General features: G+C 54.9%; 1 pseudogene; it reads left to right on the plus strand.

The window, feature by feature from the left end:
- Positions 1 to 1,429: 1,429 nt before the first annotated feature.
- LOC149369707 (uncharacterized) lies at positions 1,430 to 2,073 on the plus strand (annotated as a pseudogene).
- Positions 2,074 to 7,297: the final 5,224 nt, after the last annotated feature.

Consider the following 7,297-nt stretch of genomic DNA (forward strand, 5'->3'; position numbering starts at 1 on the left):
TCCAACTTAAGAAGGACGTGCTCGACCCTCCACGCGGAACCGGGACGAAGGCAGTGCTCGGGCAATACCTGATCAAGACCTTCGATAACATTTCGCATGAGGCCATCTTCACGAACCTCTCTAAAATAGACTCGGGAGAACGGACATTCAATTACGTCCGATCATTCCTATCCCAGCGGACTGCAGAGCTTGCATTCGGCGGCCTCAAATCGGAGCTGATTCCTCTTGGCAGCCGAGGTACGCCATAAACCCGGACTCCTCCATACCCCATACTGCTGTATGCCCGATACCCAGACAAATTCACGTCATCATGCAGACTTTGTGGCAAACCAGGAGACTTCTTACACACCTTCCTCACATATCCCACCTTCCCTCATCCCCCATCACCAACCGTGGCGGAGCCTTACTGGGAGTTTCTTTTGACCAGCTCGTCCGCTCAAGACCAGCGCCGGATCATCTCCAGCGCTCACAGAAGGATTGCGCTCCAGTGGCTATCCTTTGCGTTGTAAGGGTGCCTCCTCACATTGAGGGGGAATCCAAGTGCCATGTAGGGGGCTTCGCCCCCACGATTTACATCATTGGCGATCAACGTTTTCACCACCACCACCACAAGGCTCGGTGCTCTCGCCTTCCCTCTTTAACCTTGCACTCATCACGCTACCCACCAAACTCACCGCCTTGCCGGGGCTGCAGCACACCTTATACGCGCACGACATCATCCTGTAGGTAACCTCTGGGAATGACGGCCAAATAGAAGATACCCTGCAGCAGACAGTTGACATAATTGAAACTTAGTGTCGGGAGCGGACCTTGAATGCTCGCACTCGAAATCAGAACTGCTGGTTCTTAGGGCCAAGCCACGCGGTAGAAACGCAAACCTGACCCCGCCGACCCCTGTGAATGTACAGTCGAGCCCACTTATAACAGCCGCAGATATAACGAACGCTCGCTTAGTACGAACGAGGGCGGTGCTACCGTCAAAATATATATTGGGGCAATGGCACAGTGTCTCACATAGAACGAACTGTTGTGGCCTCAACACTCGGTTAGAGCGAACGCGAAGCTGTCGGGCCCCCGTAGTTGACCGAGCCGGCGGTGTTTGGCGCGGTTTCGCTTGACTTCGAACCCGCGGCATGCGAATTTCGCGCACTTTGTGTTCCCCTGACACGACGCGGCAGTGGCATGGACGGCAGTGACCGGCGGCTCCCTTTTGTCATCGGCAAGTCACGTAAGCCGCGATGCTTTGGAAGCTACGTGCCCGTACACTACAGGAACAATACAAAAGCCTGGATGAGTCGTGACTTATTTGCCGAGTGGCTTGTCGAGTTCGACCGCGACATGGCACGAAAAAAACAGGAAGCTCCTGCTCGTGCTGGATAACTGTGCAGCGCACCATGTGCAGCCTTCCTTGAGTGCGGTGACAGTGCTCTTCTTGCTTCCCAATGCAACCTGCAAAATTCAGCCGCTGGATATGGGCATCATTCATGCGTTCAAGGTGTGCTACCGGCGGCGCGTCATCCAACGCTTGTTGATCGCAATTGATGCTGCCATGCCAGTTCGCATCAGCTTGCTTGAAGCCGTGGAGATGTTCAAAGCGGCGTGGATGGAACTCACCGCGGAGTGCATAGCAAATTGCTTCCGCAAGGCGGGTTTTATGGGCCCAGGCACTGAGGACGCCATAGATGACGCACCGGAAGGCCGGTCACACGAGGACTTCTGGCAACGCGTCGTTGACACGCAGCTAGCCGGACCTGACGTTGCCTGGAGCGATTTCGTTTCTGCTGATGACGACGCCGACATTGCGGAGCCATGCACTGACGAAGCTATTGTGCGTGAAGTGCGAGCCCTTCCTGACTGCCCAGAGACCGACGAGGGCGATGACGAGGATGCTGCTCTATCGCCGGTTGCTGTGAACCCTTCAACCGCGATCGGTTACATCGCGTCGCTTAAGGAACTGGTGTGCAGCAGAGGCCTTGGCGATGAATATTTACCGCGCTGGAAAAATTAGAAACGGCACTGATGCGATCAGCTCTGAAGAAGCATACATGCATCACTGACTTTTTTCAAAAATAAAGTAAACTTTCGTCTCGCTTGCTCTTTTTGCCCGTATTATAGGTGGTCCACTTACTACGAACTTTGGATACAACGAACAAATGCCGCGTGACGATCAAGTTTGTTATAAGTGGGCTCAACTGTATATGTGCAAGGACTTCCGGTGAAGGAGGTCCAAACTATACGCATACGGGGCATGTACATACAGAACAATAGCAAATACATCGAAACAATCCGCAGACTCACTGCCACGATCAATCAGACTGTGCGCCTAATCAGAGGGATCTCGAGCAAAAAACGAGGCATGAAAGAGGCAGATCTATGTCGATTTGTGGAGGCTTTCGTGCTGAGCAGGATTGTCTATTCCCTCTATTACTTGCAACTGCAGCTGGCGGAAAGAAGCAAGGTTGAAGCTACAATCCAGCAGGCATACAAGGCGGCCCTTGGGCTCCCGCACAGTACGTCCACGGAAAGGTTGCTGGCGCTTCGTGTTCACAACACTCTCCCGGAGCAGTGCGAGGCGCACCTCGTTTCACAGCTCGGACGACTTACTCGAACGAGCGCGGGAAGGGCCCCCCTGTACAGACTAAAGAGTTGCGAACAGCTCCCAGAGAGGGACTCGAAAACGAAGTTACCCATGCACATCAAGAAAACTTTTTTGATTAAACCGCTACCCCGCGCACCACGAAGGCCGACGCACAGCGAGGGCTCGCGCACTACACACCAAATACAGCCGACACGACAACGTGGCGTACGGTGGTGGTGGTGAAAACTTTTAATTTCTGAAATAGAGTTTGGGAGCCACAGAGTGGCCCCGCTACATGGTCGGCGTCCCTAGTCCGGGACACCGCATGACAATGCCCCGTCTCTCGCCCGTTTCACCAGAGCCCTTTGGGACTCGAGCGAGGAGCACTTGAGGAGGGCAGTCTCCCATGCCTCTCTGGAAGGGGTAGGGGAAGGGGGGAGGTGGGGATTTTCAGTACATGCCCATACCGTGTGGAAGATATGTCTCCCCACAGTGCGGGCATCGCCCTTCCGTGTTAGGATCGTAATGCTTTAAGATTGCAGGACAGAGTAGAGTACCTGTCTGCAGGCGCCTTAAAGTTGGCTCCTCCGTCTTACTCAGCCCCTTTGCAGGGGACGGGAAAAGGCGGTGGTTGTCGGTATAATGCGTTATTATTTCTCTAAATCGCAGCAGCGGCTGGTTAGTCTCCGAGCTGGAAGAGCTGGGATGAGGAGCCCGGCGAATAAGCGCTCTGGCAGCCGCGTCAGCGGCCTCATTACCTCGTAAGCCCTGATGGCCAGGAGCCCAAATGATTCTTTTCGGTGTTGGATCAGTGGCAGTCCGTCTTAGAATGCAAGCAGCTAAGGGGGAGATCTCCCCTTCCAAGTAATGATCACATGCTTTTCGGGAGTCCGTAAAGATGATTCTCGAATTGGCGTGGCCGGCAGCAAGCGCTATCGCTACTTCCTCGGCTCGCATTGAATTCGGGGCTCGAAAAGAGAGTCCATCAACGTGCATTTCCTGGTGAACGACAGCGGCCGTGTAAAATCCCGTGGGCGATGGCCCTGCTACGTCTACATAATATACACCGGGTCGGGAGCCGTGTTGTCTCTCAAGAGCCCGAGCCCGCGCTTGTCGCTGTTTTCGTGCATGTCGGTGTCCATGTTACGGGGGAGCGGGGACCACCCAGAGCATATGGCACCACAGTACTGGGGTACGCTCCGCCTCCTCTGGAGTGCAGTCGTGTTGGATGTGTAAGCGGTTTAGCAGGCAGCGCCCAGGGGCCGTCTGCATGAGCCGCGTGTATTGGTGCACGAGGTGGGCCTCCCGCAGCTCCTGGTCGGAGTCTAGCATCCCCAAGGCGTACGTGGACGAAGCGGAATACCGAGAAACCCCGAGAAAAGCGTTTGCACTGGTCGCAGTGAACGGGAACGGCACCCCGTCGGCGGCCGCGTCGATAGAAGCCACCTCCTCCGAGACGGCGGAGGAAGCGGCAATAGCCTTAGCTATAGCGAACACGCCTGCTGATATACATTCAGCGATTCCAAAACAGCCATTCGCTATTTCGCGAGGTGCCGTATCACATCTACCTCACTCCGCATCCTTCAAAACACCCCCCTTCAGATTAGAGAAGTTGAATTCATCTGGATCCTGGCCCACTTGTCTAATCCGGGGAGCGAGGCGGCTGACGCGCAAGCCCGAGGTTTCGTCGACCGGGCAGTGAGCGCGCCCTCGGACCAGAATTTCACGGGGGACGGGTTAATCTCATTTCATGACATCACCCTTCGCTTTAAGCTGGAGAGCCGCGCATATCCCCCTCCCCACAAATCGTTAACAAAAGCGCAGGAAGTTACCTGGCGCCGTCTGCAAACACGCTCCCTTCTGAATCTGGCAGTGCTTGCCCTCATGTACCCTGGCCAGTACGACCCAAACTGCCATAAATGGGGTGAAATGGCCACATACGACCACATTCTGTGGAGCTGCGCGAATAATCCACCTCCGGCGGAGTTATACAGCTCCCTTCTCCCGAGCGGTGGGAGGCCTTGCTGGTTAGCTCGGACTCCGGGATTCAAATACGGGCAATCGAGCGGGCCAACAAGGTTGCCGCTAGCCATGGGCTGGCGGCCATCTGGTACGTGTCACCGTAACCTGCTCTCGACGCAATCAATGTCTTCCAATTCAAAATGGCCACCGCGGATCTTTAACGTGCGCTGACATCACACAGGACACAGGCCCCTTTTGCGTTCCGCCTCCATCGAAACGTGGCCGCCGGGGTCGGGTTCGTACCCGGGTACTTGGGCTCAGGAGACGAGCGCCTTAAAAAGTGGGCCACCGCGGCGGGCGGCAGTAGGGAAAGATGTGCGCTGCATGCGTTGGCATTGACAAAGTTGTGCCAGGAACGCGGCGCTGAAGCCACAGGCGCTGAAACCATAGTGCGCATAACTGGCTACCTGGGTTAGTTGACGCTTGAATTCGCTTAAAGTTACGTGGGGTGATAAGAGAGAGATGTGGGTTGCAGGCATTCAAAACGTTTTGCCAGAAACGCGGCTCTGAAGCCATATGCCGTCAGCGTTCATTGGGTTCAATGGTGGTTGCGTCGACAACGTTTTAAACTGCGATCATTTTAAGGAAAGTAAGTGCGCTTAACTGGCTCTCTATGTCAGTGGAGGCCTGAATCGCGGCTTACAGGTAAGTGGGGTGATAGAGATATGGGCTGCATGCGCTGATAACGGTGAGCGAATTCTCGCGATCAACCATTGACTAACGCACACACACGCGCAGGCCGCCGCCAAGCATACGCATACAACCACAAGCCACCTTTGGACGCTGCGGCGGTGGCCTACACAGACGCCTGTCTCACGGAAACCGCGGTCTCCACAGCAGCCTTCTTCCTCCACCCTTCCCTCTCTACAACCAACACTCACACAACTGGTCCATACACCTCCCCACCCTCCAAGCTCGCCCTAGAAGTACACGGGATGGCCGATGCCATCACACAGTTTGCCACCGTACCCCCCGACCCCATATACGTTGTCGATACAGACTCGCAGGCAGCTCTGCGTGCCTTCCATGAAAGAGCCCTCCCTTTCCCTACCCGATCGGCCTTTGATGCCGCCCTCTTAGCATTAAGCCCACGACCGGTGACCCTTCGGTGGATCCCTGGTCACATGGGCATCCCCGGCAATGAGCTGGCTCACCAGCTTGCCTGCGAAACTATATACCGGGCGCCGGGGATCCCATGGACGAGCCCACCGACGGAGCAGGCGGTCAACGCTTACAACCGCACTGTCGACGGATACTACGCGCAGCAAAAATTGGATTTAGTTGATTTACCACCACCACACCCATCCTTATCGATCCGTGAAGCTCGCATTCTTCGCCGAATACAGTTTAATCTCCTACATACAGCAGCCAAACTTTACCTATACCGGTATACTTCCACACCTCAGTGCCCAAACTGTCCACACACGTATGCAGACATAGAACACGGCCTTACACAGTGCCATGCAGCCTTCCAGTCCCCCGCTTATCCTTTCCCCTCACCCCCACCGTGGCCCATCTGGCTCGCCTCCCTGGATCTGGCCCAGGATGTTCTGAACACCTAATAGAAAAGATGTTCGAATAAAAATGTCACACCACCACCACTCAACTGCCTGGGTGGCAGGGGACTTTAATATAGAGATAAAGACAAACAGGAATTTCTTACCACTTATGCGGCAGAACATCCCGTTCCTCTCGCTCGTAACGCCTCCCATGGCTGTCACAACCTCGCGAAATACTTGGACAGACCTCGTCTTTGAGAACCAGGCACGGGTGCAGCAAGTCGAGCACATATCCATCTATTTCTCCGAACACACAGCATCCTTCATGACAAACAAAGCTGTTAGTGCAGTGTTTCTTCAGGAAGGAATATGTATGAAATATAAGTTGACTTTCATTGTACACGCATATCTTGCTCGAATTATTTGCCTAATTCTATCGAAAAGCTTGAACAGTTGATGAGCTGCGCTCAAATTTCGGGCTGTGAAGTAACGTAGCCGTCGCCAATTTTCTTTCCTCCCTAGCTTTGACTGGAATGAATGCTCTCAACCAAACGCGGGCCTCTATAATTGTTCAGAGTCTAGTGTTGCGTTCGTAGTGGCTGAGTGGCTCAATGCAGCATTTTTTATTTTGTCGTCTAATAGAACAATCGCACCGCTGCAAAGCAAGTGCACGTTTTTTGCCGGACTGCACGAATCACGTGACCGTCCAGTCTCCTCCTTGCGCGCGCCGCTAGCACTTGCGCCAGCTGCGCTGCCGCGTCACGTGACCCTCTGTGCCTCTGCCACGCAGCTCACGCGCGCCTCTGTTCCCTGCTCCTCGGGCTTCATCCCGATATATGCCTTTTGAAGCGAAAAGCTTCACTAGGCTAGTCAACACCTGGTCTAGCGTGTGCCGTAATCAATTTTAGCCACAGCTGCGCATGCGGGAGTTCGCTGCGCGACGTCCCTGGAGAGCCGCAGGTGGTCGGCGGAGCCGCCGCCGAGCATGGCTCCGCCGGTCGACCTTCGCCATCGTTCGCGCGATCTGCGCGCGTTTACCGAGTGTGCATCGGCGCGCGCTCGGCTTCCTCGTATGACGCTTCTTGCAGCCGTGTGTTTACTACAGTTACAACGCATGCGGAAGGAGGGCTATATAACGCGCTTGCCTACACCGTTATCGTTGTGCACCCAGTGCATTGTGCGCGAACTGCGACCGCCA

This window comes from Amblyomma mixtum, chromosome 1, assembly GCF_055824585.1.
Source record: "Amblyomma mixtum isolate Tamu chromosome 1, ASM5582458v1, whole genome shotgun sequence".
In the NCBI taxonomy this organism is placed as follows: Eukaryota; Metazoa; Arthropoda; class Arachnida; order Ixodida; family Ixodidae; genus Amblyomma; species Amblyomma mixtum.